General features: G+C 40.0%; 1 protein-coding gene across 1 annotated transcript in view; it reads right to left on the bottom strand.

Moving 5' to 3' along the window:
• The window catches only part of LOC102940290 (potassium voltage-gated channel subfamily KQT member 1-like), a 742,437-nt gene that overhangs the window by 372,448 nt on the left and 351,718 nt on the right, over positions 1-18,271 (bottom strand). The window lies entirely within an intron of this gene.

Genomic DNA, 18,271 nt, shown 5'->3' with positions numbered 1-18,271 from the left:
CCCCCCCTCATTGAATAATGGGCCTACCCTGTGCTTGGTCTTCCTCTTGCTTCTAATGTATTTTTAGAATGTTTTCTTGTTACCCTTTATGTCTCTGGCTAGTTTGATCTCATTTTGTGTCTTGGCCTTTCTAATTGTGTCCCTACATCCCCTCATCATGGATAGCTCTCTGAAAACATCATCTCAAAGTGCAGTGGCAGTTAAAAAAGCTAACAATGTTAACCATCATTAGAAAAGGGATAGATAATACAAAAAACATTGTATGCCCATACCTTGAATACAGCATGCAGTTCTGATCATCCCATCTCAAAAAACATATTAGAATTGGAAAAGGCACAGAGAAAGGCAACAAAAATAACTACGAGTATGGAACAGCTTCCAGATGAGGAGAGATTCAAAATACTGGGACAGTTCAGTTTAGAAAAGGACGACTAAGGGGAGATTTGATAGAGGTCTATAAAATCATGAACGGTGCGGAGAAAAAGTATTATTTACCCCTCCACGTAACACATAAACCAGGGGTCACCCAATGAAATTAATAGGCGGCAGGTTTAAAACAAACAAAAGGAAGTACTACTTCTCACAATGCCCAGTTGAACCTGTGGAACCCTTTGCCATGGGATGTTGTAAAGTATAACTGGGTTCAAAAAAGAATTAGATAAGATCATGGGAGGATAGCTCCATCAATCACTATTAGCCAAGATGATCAGGGATGCAACCACATGCTCTGGTTACCCCTCAACCTCCAATTGCCAGAAGCCAGGACTGGACAACAGGGGATGGATCACTTGATAATTGCCTTGTTCATTCCCTCTGAAGTATCTGGCACTGGCCACTGTCAGAAGACGAATGGTTTGACCCAGTTTGGCCATTATTATGTTGTGATGTTCTTACTTGTTTATGGGTCGCTAACTTTGGCACTGACCTTTCCGAGTTCCCAACCATAGATCTTCCCTTGACAGTTCCTTTTAATCTGGCTGCTGTGGTCTCAGATTAGTCCTAAACTTGCAGGTCAAGACCTCACTTGGGTTTACACAATGCATTGGTTTGTTAAATGAAAGTCTGTCCTGATTCCCACTGCATGCTTTACACAAGTGCTGAAGAAAAAAAAAAAACAAAAAAACCCCCAGCCCTAGCAAAAATACACTGATATCAGAAACCCTTCCAATCAAGGGGCATGCTTCGTGGCCCAATTTATTCCTGATCATATCATCTTAAAACAAACAAGCAAACCATGTCCACAGGCATTCAGAGAGGTCATAAACAGAATCCAAGCTCTCCCATGCTCCATCCACTACAGGCATAGAAATAAAAAATGGGCAGCAGAAAGTCCAGTTGTTTTATCAGCTTTCTAAAAGAAGAATTGGCTAAAGAAGCTGAGCCATCTCCACAGCCCAATGTAACATTGTATGGTTAATTCCCTTGGGCCTTGGCAATGCATTTTCATCAAATGATACACAATTGCTTTCATAACAGATTCTTCTTATTAATCATTTACTAGTATGATGGATGGTCATTTGGCTGTTCTATCCCTACTAATTTATTTTTTTAAAAATATTTTAAGAGAAGCACCAGTGGTGTTTATAAACTACCTTTAATTACGTTTAATAACTTGATAAACCTCTATGTCAACGTGGGAAGTTTAATCAACTATTGAGCTTTGAAGACAAGGATATTAAATAATCATAGCAAAATGATAAGAACTCCTCTTCCACCCCATGAAATTAGAACAGCACTAACAAAATCTGAAAGGATTATTTTACTTAATGAAAATACTCATGGTAAGCCGTTAGCAGTTTTCATCACATAATATTGCATCGTTCAATAAAAGAATGGGATGCTTAGAAATGCTGAGTTGAAATGGAACAACACCCTGCCCAAAGGTAGGAGCCTTCCTAGACCAGAGGAGAACAAATGATCGGAGAGCTTCCTCTTGCAGCAGATGCTATGCCCCCTTCACTCCCGCTCAGGTTCTCACAAGGGCCAGTTAGCAGGGCTAAAGAGAAGGGCCGATCGGGAGACTGCTCTCGGTAGGACTGCCTGCCCAGTGAGGGCCCTGAATGGATTCCATGGGAATCTATACAGGCTACAGGAACCCCTGCATGCAGGAGATAAGTTGCTTACTTCGGTCTATGGCTCATCGAGAGAGGATTGTGGCATTACAGAGAAAAGCAGCAACAGCGAAGGCAGACACTGCTGTCTGAGCCAACTACCAAAAGGAAAAGCAACAGTGTTCACTTAGCAAAAATAGTAAAGGAACACTTTTACCATAAATGCCAGTCCATTTAGCATTAAACTGTTTAATTATGTCCCCAGAACAACTATATTCTGTAATATATATGAACATGCTTTCACAAATGTTGTAGAACGCAATTTAAACATTTTTATAATGATGATTTATAACAAGACACAGCTGCTTCCTTTGTGAAACCAAATGATGGGTTTAATTCACCTCTGTATTCCTCTATCTGTGTGCTGGTGTAACTCAACTAGTGTCAGTGGAGTCTCCTTAGCGTCGAACTAGAGTAATGCAATGCTGAATCAGGCCTCATAATTACAGTTTATGCAAAGGATAGTCTTTTTCTTTATGTGCGGGGATTTATACAACCCTCTGCATCAAGATAAGAATATACTTCTAGGGCACCAAATTTCACATGGTGAAGAACTATACTAAAGTAGGTGGCAAACTCTCTGTGATTGAAGGCAGACCTACAAGAATCAATTTATACACCACTGAAACGCAGCTACCCGTGTCTTAGAATGCAGCAACCTCTGGAGTGAAGCAAGGCAGCTATTTAACAGCACTCAGCAACATTGCAAAAGTATTTAGGGCAGGAAGTGAATCCCTTAGCCAATTAAGGGTGCACTGGAGGCTAAGGTAAATCTGTAATGTAATCACTCAGGCTACAGTTTGGCTAGGACAGTGGGATTAACACCTCTAACTCCTGCAAAAATGTCATAGGATTTATAATGAGCAGAAGTGGTCAGGGCCTTGGTTTTATCTGTTAGCCAAAAGATGAGTTAAGGGTAGAGTATTGAATGAGTGAAAGTTTACTTTAACTGTCCTCCAGAAGTCCAATAAACAAGGAGTTGCAATAGTTAATCCTAGATGCTATCAAAGAAATTTCAGTTCAGTTCAATCCTTTTAATTTCCGACCTTTGGAATTCAGCCAAATAGTTGTGACTTAATAGGATCTGCAAGTTAAAATTAAAATCCTGCATGCTTGTCCGTTTTAGTTCTTATCCCTCACTTCCTCTTACAGAAAAACACTCCATTATTACGGCTGTGCCCAGGGCCTGTCTTTTGTCTCTGGTCTCCTTTAACTTGTGGCAACCCCTTATTTAAAAAAAAACAAACGACTGTAGAATCCCACATCAATAATCAAACCAGTAAGGTTCACAATATCGATGCAGCAGTGTTTGGGGCAATTACTTTAAAATAATGTGGTATGTTTTATTAGGGCTCCAATGGGCTTTGGATGAGGAAAAATAGAAGAAACTAAGAGGTACACGAAGGCTCAGCTGCCATAGCATGACGTCAGAGGTACATGGAGCCTCATATACTGTATGACTATAGTTCTGAATATCATGCAGAGACAAATCAAGAAGCATTTCAGAGTAGCATGTGGCTCAGAGATACAAGTTAGTCACTCTATGGCATAAGAATTTGTCACTCCCAACTCAAAACAACAATGCTACGAGATCCTGACACCTGTTCCATTAAAAGATTTGAATAATAAACAACTGCTGAGTTTTTATTTTATTTTCTCAACAGAAAGGGAAAAGCACAGGTTACCACTTACAAAAAATGAGGACTGATCTGAAAGGCATTTGTGGTCTTAATTTCAAGCACATGTCAACAATTAATTCTTGTCTTCATTTTAGCATTGACATTCCTTTCCTCTTTCTCCTCTATCTTTTATCTTCATCTTTTCTTATCCCCACATTTATGTACAGACATGACTTAGAGTGTTTTAAATACCAGATAGCGCTACACATTTAGTCAATTTCTGGGGCTTTTTTTGTGTAATAAATATATGCTGTATTTTATGCTTCAAGCACAGCCTTAGTAGAGATCTCTAAATTTGGAAACCAATAAAATAAATATTTATTTTTAAAAATGTGTCCAATTGCCCTCAAAAGAGTCTAGAACCAAAGTATTTTCAAGGCTTCTAGACCAAACAACAAAGACTACAGTTGTCAACATCTGAGAATTGCTAAGGGTAGCATCTCCAGAAAGTTTCTGTTGTGACAAGGGATAGTCATTAAGCATTTATCTAATAAAATAAGCAACATTTATTATTCACTACTAATTGTGTTTAGGAAATTTTTTAGCAAATCTGATGCATGTTCTTCTTTTAAACTTTACGTCTCTCTGTCAATAACAGAATGATAAGGAAAAATAAGTTTCCATCCTTTATTACTTTTCTGCCTTCCAGGAGTGCTCCTACTGTGCACTGCACAAGACATTTCACAAGACATTTATCTCCAAGAGAAAGGAACAGAAAGAAATTCAGGCAGAGTGATTAAACCTGATGTCTCCTTTCTGCAGACACGTGCACAGGCTTAATCAATCTGACGCCAGCAGTCTCCACTTTCACATTGCCTGCTGGCTTCATGCCTGACAGATTCCACCTACTGTACATCTTTGTAGGCAGAATAAAGATGTGAGATAAAGAAAGTGAAGTGAGCCAGCAGAGCAGACTGCAATAAATTGCATGCCACCAGTACAAGCTGCATGGGGTCCTGATCCCTGGGACTATTGCTGTCTCAGCTACCCTGCTGTGCAAATAGAGTGTTTATGAAGAGTAGATGCTTATTCTTGGAAGCTAAATTTGCAAAAAGTTAGGCTTACTATGAATTTTCCAATCTGTGAATGTAATGCTTTCAACATTAAAGAGACTTACTGTTTACATGCTAGGTCATCCATCTACACATAATATATTAGTCAAATATAAAACATACCATGGTAATATAGGCTCTTATGACAATTTACCACTTGATTTTAGACACACTGACATAAGAGGAATTTTTTTTAAAAAACCACACACATATTAGACTGACGGCACACTGAAGTAATGGCTGGCTGTTCACAAAAGTAATGGCTGTTCCAGCCTAGACTTTTCCCTAGAGGAGAAAAAACAAACAAGAAAAATAGTTTGCATAATAATTGGCACTGGGGGCTTACGATCTCTGAATAGAATGGAAGACTGATTAAATGTTACAAACAACAATGCCTGCTGGTCACCGTTGCTTAAGGTTTTTCCCTAAGTAAAAATATCCCTTGTGGCTGTAAATGCAAGGGCAGTAGTCAGCCCATTTTAAGACAGGATTAAAAGCAGACTTGCAAGGTCACTCACAAAGAAATCCATGAAATATTCCTCATGTCTTTCTCCTGATCACTCTCACCTCAGCCTTTTGACGGCCAAATGTGGGACAAGGTATGGAATCAAGACTAAAAATGCCCGGAAAATTAATAGTGCAGGAAGCTGCAAGTGATGTGGAGTAAATATTTTAGCATAAACAACAGCATCTAGCATTTTAGCTTAATGATCATGCATTTCTTGTATAAACAATTTACAACAATAATAGTGAGAGAATTCCAGACTTGTATCTAAAATAAGGAACATTCCTCCTAATCAGAGACCATCCTTCCTAATAAGCAGCAGTTGAGAGGTATGTTCCCATTAATTTCAACAAGTCTCCTTGTGATCACCACATTTCCAGTCTGCTGGGAAACAAAAATATAAGTATTCACAGATCACCTGCCAAGCTATTATGGGTCAAGCAACAGTTCCAACTGTACATACTCCCTACTGGAGAAAGCCCTGATTCACTAACATTCCATGAAAAAGCCTTATAAAATCTGATACAATAAATGTTCCTTTCACATAGAAATATAATAAATTGTAAAAAAAAATTTGAATGGCTGGAAATTGCCCTTTCAGTTCGTGGGAGGAAACTGTCAAGTGAAGGAGATCTATTCTTAGTGATAAAACATATGGGGAGTCCTTAATTCACAAAAAAGCAAGACAAAGAAAAGGCTCCTGAGAATTATAGACCTTTACAAACTATCTTGGTATAAAAGAGATCATTCACTTAAACGCAGGAGAAGAAAGCAGAGAACAACAGGGTGCCTTGACCCCACCGTTTAAATAGTGGTCATATGGAAAGAGCCAGATGGACATCTTATCTTAACAAAAGGTTCATGTGAATCCTCTCTGTAAAGATTTCACAAAAATTTTAAAAGGACAACGTCAATGCTGGTACTGTGGATCTGAAAACTAGACATCACGTCATCCACACCCTTCTGCTCTGTGCTAGTGAGTAGGCAGCATATAAGATTTTTGTAAATATCGGTATTCTTCCTGTACCCAGAAGAGAGAGAGCATAAACATCATAGGGTGAGTACAGCATGCAGATGTCCTTCCACTATCGAAGATAATCCAGCATCCTAAATTTGTGGCTGAAACAATAGAGCATTAGGCACTCAACCTATATGGCAATTCCCCACCACCACCATTTTTTTCAATGGGATGATACATTTTTCAGGATTTGGAGGAACGTATTTTTACAGTTCATTTATTTATTTTTAAGGCAGATTCAAGTCTAAGTAATCAATATGGAGAGTCCTTTTATGGGGAAAAACTGAGTGGCCAGAGTAAAGCAGGAGACAGAGCATTTCATCTTCATTCTTCATCTAGCAATATTTTAAAAACCAAAGGGCACTAAATGTAAAAGGTCTGAAGTAGACTACAATATGCCATAATGGTCTAAACACAAGGCACAGAGATAGAAGACGACAAAAGCCTTCCACAACTCTCTTGAAGAATCACTTTTACACTGAAGCAAACCTGAAGCAAGAAAATGGAAGATTGCTCTATTATCTCTATTCCTCCGCTATTATTTCAGGTATGTCTGTTAGAGCAATTTACCAGCTTCTCTTTCTCGATTATGCCATTTAGTAATAATCCTGTACTTGAGACATCCGAACCTGTGACTGGAAAAATCAGCATAATGTCACCAATTCAGCTTTACAGTTGGCATTGCTGGATCAGGTGGAAAAACACAACTGGCTGGGAAAGAGTAGCCCTGATTAGCCAAGGTGCAAGCCAAATTATGAAAAACAAGAGAAAGGATCTCTAATTAAAGGGTGATATCCTCACCCTCCTGATAGAGCTCAAGGGACCTGGTTGTGTATAAGGATAAGAGGGAAAGAATAATTTCCTTTCCAGCCTGGAATCAAATCAGAGCAGAACACCTATGCAGCCAGTCCACCGCTGCTAGCTCAGTCCACATGCCTTAGGAGTGAGTAACTATTACCCACTATGTTCCCCATCAGAGATTTGTGTATAAGGACTCACTAGTTAGGCTCTTGCCTCCCCTCTTAGCCCTCTCAAGTTCCTGTGGAATGAGTCACAGCCAGGGTCGGGAACTGTGGTGTCCCTGGACTGGCCACTTCCAGCCCCTGCACAGCTTAATCATGATAGTTTCCCTGAGTTTTGGACCTCTGTAGTCCCTCAGCAGTGAGCAGGATTTAAGTCTGGCATGTCTGAAAGCTTTTCCCAGTCTGAAAGTCCTTCTATTAAAAAAAAAAAAAATGAACAAAAGAGAGAAAGCCCTGAGCAGTAGAAACAACTACCTAAGTAAAACACAGGCTCATGGCTGAGGCATGTGATTTAATTGGGGATGTATTTAGGCCAACAGGAAATGCCACTGATAAGCTAAGGGCTAAATGGACAACGTCATCTGAGGGATTTCAAATTCTTTAATGGGTCCGTAAGGCAAAAGTCCACTAATAGTCTGTGTTGTACACAGAATTAATTACGGATTTGTAGATTTGAAGGAAAGGTTAGGCAGTTATCTATAATAAACCTAAATTGGAGAGGGACAACTTGAGGTCAAAGAAGTGATTAGTCTATCACACAGGATTTCTAGCAAATCAAAAAAGCCAGATGATATTTCCTTTATCATCTACTCTGAACAGCTGAGAAGTAAAATCAAGCAGTACAATTTACCTAATCTTTTCTGCATAGGAAACACATGTTGCAGAGATAACCACTCTATTACAATGTCACTGTGAGGCACAAGCTGAACATTTAGCTGAAAAACAAAGCAGGTTTCAAGAACCAGGGAATTTTTCAGAAAATTATCTTACCCTGAGCTGGAGGCTGTCACTCTTATACACCGAATGTAAAAGAACTATTGCTTTTGGGTCAGACATTTCTTCAGGTGGGTGAAGACCAAAACCAATTCTTTTCACCCATGAAAGCAGCAAATATGCTCTCTGAGAAGGTAACAAGATCAAGTCGATATTTGATTCCATGAATCATGAGATATGTACCAGGACATGAAATTGATGAAGACTTTCTAGTGGAAGAATGGTTTAATGCCAATTTCCCTGCCTTATGTCATCATAAATGTGACATCTCTGCCAATGAACAAATTACTTGCCCTCAAGCACTGTAACTTTATTTGTTAGGAGTATATTAAATTGAATTAAAAACCTCATCCACCCTTATGTTTCCAAGAAATTGCTTGATGGCACTTCCAAGGAAACATTTTGATCAGCTGACTTACGTTTCATGAGAGGCCTACACACAACACATATCATGCCAAAGCATCAAGAAAAACTGATTTAACTTAAGTTCTTGCCCCAGAAGAAAAAAGCAAGTTCAACCTTCCTGGCCTCAAATGTTTGATAATCTTCACATTCTGAAACATTATTCACTTAGAGAAGCCCACTGATGTATTTGCTTGCATTTAAAATCTATGACATTAACATTAACTACTCAGAATACAAAATAATACAGATTTGTAATCACACTACTTTCATTCCATCACTGACCTCCAAGAGGCTATCACAGTTACTGAACCTTTTCATACCTGTCATTTCACCGTATTCTTTTACGGTAAGGCAAGTAATCCTTTCTAAAAGTGGATATAGTTTACTGATTCCCAGTTTTTAACCAATTATATTAACATATTGTGATCTTTATTCACAGTTGAAACATCCCCAGTCTATAAATTTTAGGATCTAATGGAAAACATATACAAAGTATTGGTTGAGATGTTTTCATGTAGCCTCGCAAAACTAAAACATTACTCCTTTAGTTCACTTCCACAATTCCAGCACATACACATTGAACTTATGCATCCTACCAGGGCTCCAGTACAGTAGAGTAAGCAAAACTTTCTGTCAACAATTAGGCCTACAATCCAAGAGACCATTTCTCTCCCTGTGGCATACTGCCACAGCTACAGTGAATGGAGGTATTGGAGCTGAACCCCCTTTGTTATTAGAGAGAGGGGGTGGCTACCAGGGCATTCTCCATGAGGGTTCTGAGCATTTAGAATTAACACCCCTGGTCCCTAAAAACCTGAATTTGCTAAACCTTCAAGACATGCTAAATAGTAGTGATTTCCGTCTTTGGCTGTGACGGTGTTGGATGGGGTTGTTTAGCAGTGGTGCAGGGAGGTTAACCACAAAAACTTAATTATATTTATGCAGCCATTTGGTTATTTGATTTGATCTGATTTGTTTATTGATGTGTGTATGTTTAACAGGTGCAACCAGAGTGTTCAATGGAGCACCTGTTATTGTCCAATAGTAACAATCCACATACAAAAATACCATAATTATTTGATAAGTTCTAAATGACTGGCATTATTTCAGTGTTTCCAACTCACATGCTTTTATCATGTCCTGTGATATTCTGAGCTTTTCTTGAAGCTCCAGTTGCTGGAAGCCTATGATTAGGTGAGAATATCAGCTTCCATTAAAAAAAAAGTTTCCAGCCTTTTAACCTACATTTTGCCTCAGTAAAAATTATTCTAGAGTCCTCCTGCAGTTCTGTGAAATGCTATCGCGGCTTGAAGTTCAAATAATCTGCACTCCAGCAAAAACAGATCATAGAGAGTGACACCTGGAGCAAAACTACTTACTGGGCAACACACTGAATTAGAAATAATCTACCAAAAATATATTGGTCTAGGATATAGTGTAACTGAAAGAGTGAAACTTAGCAATGGTGTACTTAAGACATGGGCTGAAACTTCTGAAGTTACAGGAAATACTAGAGCTAAATCTTGAAGTCTTTACCCATCCTCAGACTATTTCCTTTACACACATCAAAACCCACATAGAGGCCTGGAAACTCACTGAGGTTCTGCCTCTCAGAGTTTCCACCAGATGGTTCCATTTGAGTAGTTTGCCCCACCCCGAACAAGCAAGGGTTCAAACCACTAAACCTGCGGAACTGAGTGATTACTGGAGCCCAAAGCTGTGCCTCTGTACTCCCTGCCACCTTCCTGCAGCTCTTGAGCACAGTATCTGAATGCCTGCTGGTTGGGGCAGGATCAAAAGTACAGGTGGGCACAGAGTACCAAAAATGTCTTGCCCACTGATTTCTGGGCAGTGAAAGGAAGATGATGAACATAGCACACCTGCCCCCATCAGAGATCCTTGTTACAGGGTGGCTGGTTCTTTAAAGGGAAATGGGCCTAGCCTCATCTCTGAGGAATCAGCTACCTCCCAGCCAAGACTAATCAGCTAGGGATCAGGCAATTATAAAGGCCGGTGGCTCAGTTTGGGTAGAGAGCTGCCAGGCTCAGGGAAGCTCCTAGGCCAAGAGCTACAGGAAGCAGGTTGTCCCTGGAGCAGGGAACGACTCTCAGGCAAGCAGCCTGGAGAGTGGAAAACTGAAAGGAATATATAGGTCCCTGCAGAAGACCCAGGGTTTGGGGGAAGGGATGATAGATGGGCTGCACAAGTTTTATGAGGAAGAAGTTTAGCTGAGCCCTGAGAATAGGGCCTGCACCAGCAAGTGGTGTCACTCCTTCCTGCGTTGAGGCAGCAGGCCAGAGGGGTACAAACTTCACCTCTGCAAGGTCTGAGGACAGGAAGATATAACTCTGTGCATGGGAGATCCAAGGTGAGAGTGGGGCCTGTGTTTTAATTTAGTCCATGCTCAAGCAAAAATACCATTGAAATGAAAGGGATTTTTGCCTTAATGACTGACTAAAAGCAGCTCAGAATTGGGGTCCTAGTTAATATTTAGAGCTGTTTAAATTTTCTAGGCCATGTGTAGCAATGATTTATTAGTGGAAGCAGGCTTCTCTTTCTGCTTTACTGTACCTGTTTCCAGATAAACCACACTAAGCAGCAGCACAACCTGCCCCACCAGCGTGACTGAACTCGCACCTTAGTGTCCATCACTATGAAGAAGAGAGCAGTGCACTCTCCACGACTCATTTTGGTCCTTTGCCTCTCTACTGCATGTACCCACTAGGGCACCAATTATTGCCAGCAGACATAGGATGTTTCGGTTAGAAATTCTAGATTTTGCTTTTCAGTAGAGGCCACAGAGTATAAAATCTCCCTTTGTGAATGTTTGTCGCTCTTTAGAGTGTCCAATGCCAAAACCTACTTCTCTGAGGCAGGCACTGTTACCCTCCTCAGTGTTTAACGGAAGCTGTTATCTCACTCTCCATTGTGACTGAGGCTAAAATCCACCTTTAAATGCAGGTGACTGAGTCAGTACATCAAGGCAGCCAAATGCACTGAAGCACATATATGCAATTAGATTATAAAAAAAACTGCACTTTTTTTTGCAGACAGAATATTAGGCAAACACCCGAGGTTATCACCACTGCTGCCTAGAATGAGCTCTTCTTTTTTGATTATATATTAAGCATCCAAATTTATGTTCATGGTTTTATTAGCGCACAAGACAATAGAAAATCAGTCCTATGTATATAAAAACAGATAAGGGGTGGGGGGAAAGGAGGAAAACATACATACAAAGTGCTTGGGGTGAGTCTCCTTAGATCTACAAGCTCTGTAATTTCCCCCTCTCCTCTCCCCATGCTTTAGTGCCCTGACTTTAAAAAGATAAAGGTTGTGTGGTGGGAAGTGGCCTCTCATATGGCTTCACATACTCATTAATACTAATGAAAATTGAGCATCCAAATCTCTTAGGTGGCTTTGAAAATCTCAGTCTTATCACATACTATTAAATTATCAATTTCCAGAGTGTACCTTGTAATATAGTATCTAAGATACCTATATGGCCCCTATTACAACAGTATCTGAGCATGTGACAATCTTTAACGTATTTATCCTAACTCTCCTGTGATGTAGGGAAGTATCTCCATTTTACAATTGGAGCAGAGAGAGACTAAAGGCAAGTTAGTGCACAGCAAGCTGGGGTGTAAATCTACAGTGCATTATCCTGCCGTGTAGTAACTGGCTGTGTGGACCCTGCTACTGCGCTCTAAAAGTTCCCTAGTACGCACTGACCTATGTAGGTCAAAGTGCACTAAGGAACTTTTGGTATATGGCGGCAGGATCCACGCAGCCAGTTAGTGCACTATAGAATTACACCCCAGCTTGCCATGCACTAACCAGGCCCCAAACAAGCCCTAAGTGACATGCCCCATGTCTGGTCTCTCAGGTCCCAGCTAACCACCAGACCAAGCTTCCTCTCTTTCATACTATTCACATGCTAGTGCATACAAACATGTGTGTGTTTGTTTCAGAGATGGTTTTCCCTCTAAGGCATTTCTTTTGTTTTGCTGTATGGGTATCCATTTATAGACAGACAGAATTTTCACCTGAATCCCATATTAAATGCTTATTATATTTTCTACTAAGGTTGATACAAATCAGCATATAAACCTATCAACCAAGACTGCTCTCATGTATAAAACATAAGTCAGAGCAGTGCCCAGCATTTCTCATGGAATCTGTACTAGCTGCAGTAGTAAAATACATATATGTACTAGTTTATTTGTTTGGATAGTCAGTTAAGTTCCTGTAAGGATGAATGACAGAAAGTAAATATATGTCTTAACCTTTAATCTTCTTGAAGAATTAAGGTCAAGCTGCAGATAATGCTGTTGTATTTTGGACCATGACACTTCCCTTTTGGATGAAAGTGGTGCAACAATGAGTTGTAATGCAAAGGAATGTAAAATGTTTGAAAACATATCTGCATAGGTTATTGAAATTATACCAGAGGTTATTAAAATCATACACTGGTTAGTTCTTCCTGGGTTCAACGGATACCGGGGATCATCACCAAGATTGTACTGCCTCTGATTGGCTGTTCATCAGTAGAGTTATATCACAGAACCAGTACTGCTCAGGCACTCAAGATAAGTGAACAGTTTCCTTGAACCCTTTTTACACCCTCTTAGTGCACCCGAATCACCATGTTTGGCACAATTTCACTATATCGCTCTTTTAATGTGAAAGCATTAAAGCAGCATGGAAACTTGTTTGTAACCTCAGCATTTAGGCCAAGATTTTCAAAAGTGACTAGAAAAGGAGTACTAGTGGCACCTTAGAGACTAACCAATTTATTTGAGCATAAGCTTTCGTGAGCAAAGGTTTCTCCTCCCCCCGCTCTCCTGCTGGTATTAGCTCATCTTAAGTGATCACTCTCCTTACAGTGTGCATGATAACACCCATTGTTTCCTGTTCTCTGTGTATATAAATCTCCCCACTGTATTTTGCACTGAATGCATTGGATGCAGTGAGCTGTAGCTCACGAAAGCTTATGCTCAAATAAATTGGTTAGTCTCTAAGGTGCCACAAGTCCTCCTTTTCTTTTTGCGAATACAGACTAACACGGCTGCTACTCTGAAACCTGTCAAAAGTGACTAATCATTTTAAGAGCCCAACTTGAGACACTTCAAAGGGGTCTGATTTTCAGAGTGTACTGAGCAAGCTGCCCCTTTAAAGTGTCTCAGGTTGGTACCCCAAAATCTTGGGTCACATTTTTCACAGTGCCAAAATGGGTGACACCAAGAGGAGGCTGTGAAATATCAATTTTAACTAAAACTATTATTTGCAAATACAATTTTACATATAAGAAAGCTGCTTCTCACTGCTTCCTCCCAGAACACTGCACAAAGCACAAGAGCAATTTTGTGGCCGATCCAAAGTCAGGAAGTATTAGACATTTTACAGGAAAACACTCGTCAGATTTCCAGAGAGATTTGGTTAAATTTACCACATTTTTGGAATTCTCTTCATGCTGAACCACTGGACTTTTTGAGATTTGCCTGGTGTTAGGGGCTATAAGATTAACATAAATATGTACAATAAGGAAATGAGCACATCTCACCTGAAAGATAGCATCTTCAACAACACAGCACACCTTAACGCCACACTGTAGCATTGATTCAAGTTCTGATTTGGAGGGAAAAAGTGCCACCTACTGAACAATCAGCACCATTTCTTGAAGCAGTTTGTGTTTTCCTTGGACGTCTCTTATCTGAATACTGATCAGGCCCAGGCCTGTTTAGCTTGTGAGATCTAATGAGACCACAACCCATGACAGTGAGGGTATAATAAGTGAGCTTGCTTTTTGTGTGTGCATGTGGGGTGGTTTGCACTCCTATAATTTACAAATGGCTATATAAAAATAATATATTCCCAAGATGAGTAAGCATGACAGCTCTTAGCCCAAAGCAAATGATTATAGAAAATTTATGTAATATTAAAAACTGGGGGTTTGTAATAGACACACTAATGAACCCTTAGCAATAGCAAATGATAGTGACTATACTGCTTTGGTAAACCAGGAATCCTAAAAATGCATTTAAAAAGAATGGAATCAAAAATTATGGGATGAGCTTACAAAAATGATTCACCTCATCACTACTTTATCCAATTCTCCCATTTAACACAGGAAAAATTCAGAGCAGAGCCAGTGAGTCAAATCTCTGACCTCATTTAAATCTTGAGGCTAACCTCGTAATTATGGAATTTCCTCATGCCCTTTTTGATTTATGACTTACGATATTATGACTTTTTTTAAGCTGTCCTTTCAAAACATGTACTTGGATTAACTGTCACACACAAACAACTCTTCTTATTTAGAAAACGTCCTTGTTATTACAGCCATGCAGAGTATGTCTTTCAAGAATATATTTTAATTAAAAAGAAAATTATCCATACTCCATAAGCCAATCCAATATAAGAAAGACGACATTTATCTGATCTGAAACACTCCCATCCCCTGACACTACAGTTTATGGAAAGAAGCAAGTTGGATGTGCATTTGCATTCTTTATGTTTAATAGAGGTGATGCTGGTAGCATCTCCTACTATTAACGCTGCCTGACTCTTCCCATTATAAAACCCTATTTTTAACGGCTTATAACTTTGCCAAACTTCAACCATTTGACCTGAAATTTCCCATGCCAGGTGTCTGCCTCAGGTGGATTTTTTGGTTTTGTTTCGTGATTATTTTTTGCTCAGGAATGGGGGGAAATTTTTAACTAAAATGCTTCCACCATTTCTAAGGTGGTAGGGGAAAATAAATTGTTTTGTCTGCATTTAAAAAAAAAATCTTGTAACTGTTTTGTTGTGAAGTTTAGCACCTCCATGGTTTAAAACAGGGACTTGAAGTTTGGCAGGAGAGTTGTCATAGTGCAGACATTCTCAAACTGTGGTCCGCGGACCACCAGTGGTCCGCAAGCTCCATTCAGGTAGTCTACGGATAGTTCCCTGTAAGGTGCGCACCTGGGCGGCCACACACGAGAGAATGAAGGGCCACCAACCTAATTAGTGGAGCCGTGCAGGCATGGATCCACTAATTAGGTGCCTGGACCCTGGAGATGACACACATGTAAGGTGAGGTGGTGGCCTTCGGGGGGAATAGGCAGTAGGGGGCAGTGGGGTGAGAAGAGGGGATGGGGGGAATTGGGAAGTGCAAGACTGCAGCGGCCAAAGAGGTGACTTTCCCCAGCTCCAGGGCTGCGGCTGCTGGTGAGAGACAGACCTCCTTCCCAGCCTCAGCTCTGTGGCTGCTGTGGGGGGGGAGAGACCCCGATCCTTCTCAGCCCTAGCTCAGGGGCTGCCGAGGCGGGGGACAGAGGGCACATCCATTGCATTAGAAAGGTAAGACTACTGATATTAAAATAGGAGTTGTGTGCTTTTATTTGTAGGACCAAAAAACTTTAATTATCATAAAGTTTTTTTTATATAGCGCTTTTATCCAAAGCGCTTTACAATAGTTAGCTGACGGTACAAACAACATTTGGAAAGCTCATTAAGTGGTCCACTGAGACCCTCAGCATTTTTCAAGTGGTCCATGGAGAAAAAAAGTTTGAGAGCCACTGCCCTAATGCCAGGGAGGTGCCTTTTGCCATCCCAAAGAAATCTGTCCAAATTTGGCCAAGTAATAAGCTTCTGAAAAAATCTCAGTTTGCACATAGTTAGTAGAGAACTTGTAAGAGTTTGGCAGCTAAATTCTGTGAAGATTCCATATGCACTGCGGATGCTATATCCCTATACTGCTCGTACATGACAGCTGAACAGCACATGCACCATCTCCACAGAACAGCTGAGCTTGCTTTCTTCTAGGGGTACAGGAGCCGAGCGCAACCATCCTTGCAATTACACCTCCCGGCTATCAGCTACTGTGACTCTGGCCAGCAGAAATGAGAGTAGGGAGATTGTTTCACATGTACTCTCAGTGTTTACGCTTCTGGTGCCCAGGCACTGTGAAAGAGAAGGAGGAACCTGCCTGACCAGAATACATAGGGATAAGACACAAGAGGGGAGGAAAGAGATACAGGGTGAGGAAGGAAGATGGGAATAGGAGCTGGGAAGCAGGGGACTGGGCAGGAGCAGAATGGGGCAGAAGATAGGGGAGTAGGAACAATGGGGAAGGAAGAGAGGCAGGATCCAGAAATGGCTGAGGGGGGGGGGGGAGAAACATGGACAGGAAGTCAGGAATAGGGTCAGGAGCTGGGGCTGGGAATCTGGGCAGAAGGGTCTGTAAGCAGTAAATCACATTCCCATACAACACTTGGAATTGAACCCATTATTCCTAAAGCTCAACATTCCTTTGTTATCTACCAATAGCTGTGAAACTCATTGGCAAAGAATGTTTCTAAATCCCCTTGGCAAGTTAACACAGAAGATAACAGACTTCTGCTGCTACTAGTTACTCTGTTCATTGAACTGGTCCAGTATTCTGTTGTGGATCTAAAGATCCCAGCCCTGCAGACAACCCATATGTCTGGGCAGAGTCAATATGGTTCCACATAGCATTTTTCTTTTTTCAGTTTGTTTTAAAAGACTTTGGAAATTACATCCTAAAAACTATGTTAAAAGAAAGCTAAAGTCGCAAAGTCATGCATTCAAAAGTTAAGAAATATCAGACTTAAGGTCACCGGTGCGACCTTAATTTAGCTGTCTTGTGTGTATACATTGATATAATCTTTAATTATAAAATCACATTGTATTTTCTATAAGATCATTACCACATTCAGACTTTGCAACATTCTTTTAATATACTTTTATAATGGAATTGTATGTATGTGGGGGGGGGGGGGAGAGAGAGACTCTTCCCTCTGAGTAACTAGTGAATCAATGCTGTAGCATCACATCAAGGTGCACTTTGATTAATGTAAAATCAAACATTACAATTTAAGATATAATATTTACATAGTACCAGTCATCCTGAAAAAAACCAAATTTATATTTTTAAAGAAGTTGACATGCAAGCTACAGAATATACAAGGTCTAAAAATACCACATTCAGTAGAAGCTAGAAAGTGACTTTCAGCAAATCAAAATGTAACTAACCCCAATTATAACCTAGCTAGGTTACTGGGACTAAGGTGGATTATCTTAGTTTTGGAGAAATCAGCAGAGGGGTCAAAATGATGCTGATAATGCAAACCTAGCTTTATCCTTAGCTATAGAAACACTAACATCTCTCTGGAATATAGATAATAAAATACTAGGCCAGCTCTAACAAATTTGGATTTTTTCCCTTGTGTTTTGCACTTGGACAAAGCCTGAAAAATTCTCCATATATTTAAAGGTATTGTTATTGTATTCTTCTTCTTTTCTTCCCAAATCAGTACAGGGACTGTAAGTATGTAATCAAACAAAGATTACACTATTCATTATATAGTTCCAGATAAACAGATTTGGAGTTAAAGGGTTACTGTGCTTTATCAGTGTAATTATTATTTTTAAAATGGTATGTTGAAACTTTTAAGATCAATTCCAGCCAATATGCAGGAGCACGATAGAGCTTTTTGTAATTAGGTCAGCGTTAAATACAGGACTTATTGGTTTCCACGTTTGATGGAAAAATCTCACATGCACAGAGTTTTGTTGACAACTCAAACCTGGTTGTTTATTTATTACTAAATATTATTATTCAGAAGATATCCTTATATAGTCATGGTCAAAGTATTGCTTCCTATAGACAGTCAAACAGCCTTTTCACTGTTCAGC

This window comes from Chelonia mydas, chromosome 1 (genome assembly GCF_015237465.2).
Source record: "Chelonia mydas isolate rCheMyd1 chromosome 1, rCheMyd1.pri.v2, whole genome shotgun sequence".
NCBI lineage: Eukaryota > Metazoa > Chordata > Testudines > Cheloniidae > Chelonia > Chelonia mydas.
The sequence above is the reverse complement of the archived record's forward strand: the minus strand, read 5'-3'. Positions and strand labels throughout refer to the sequence as shown.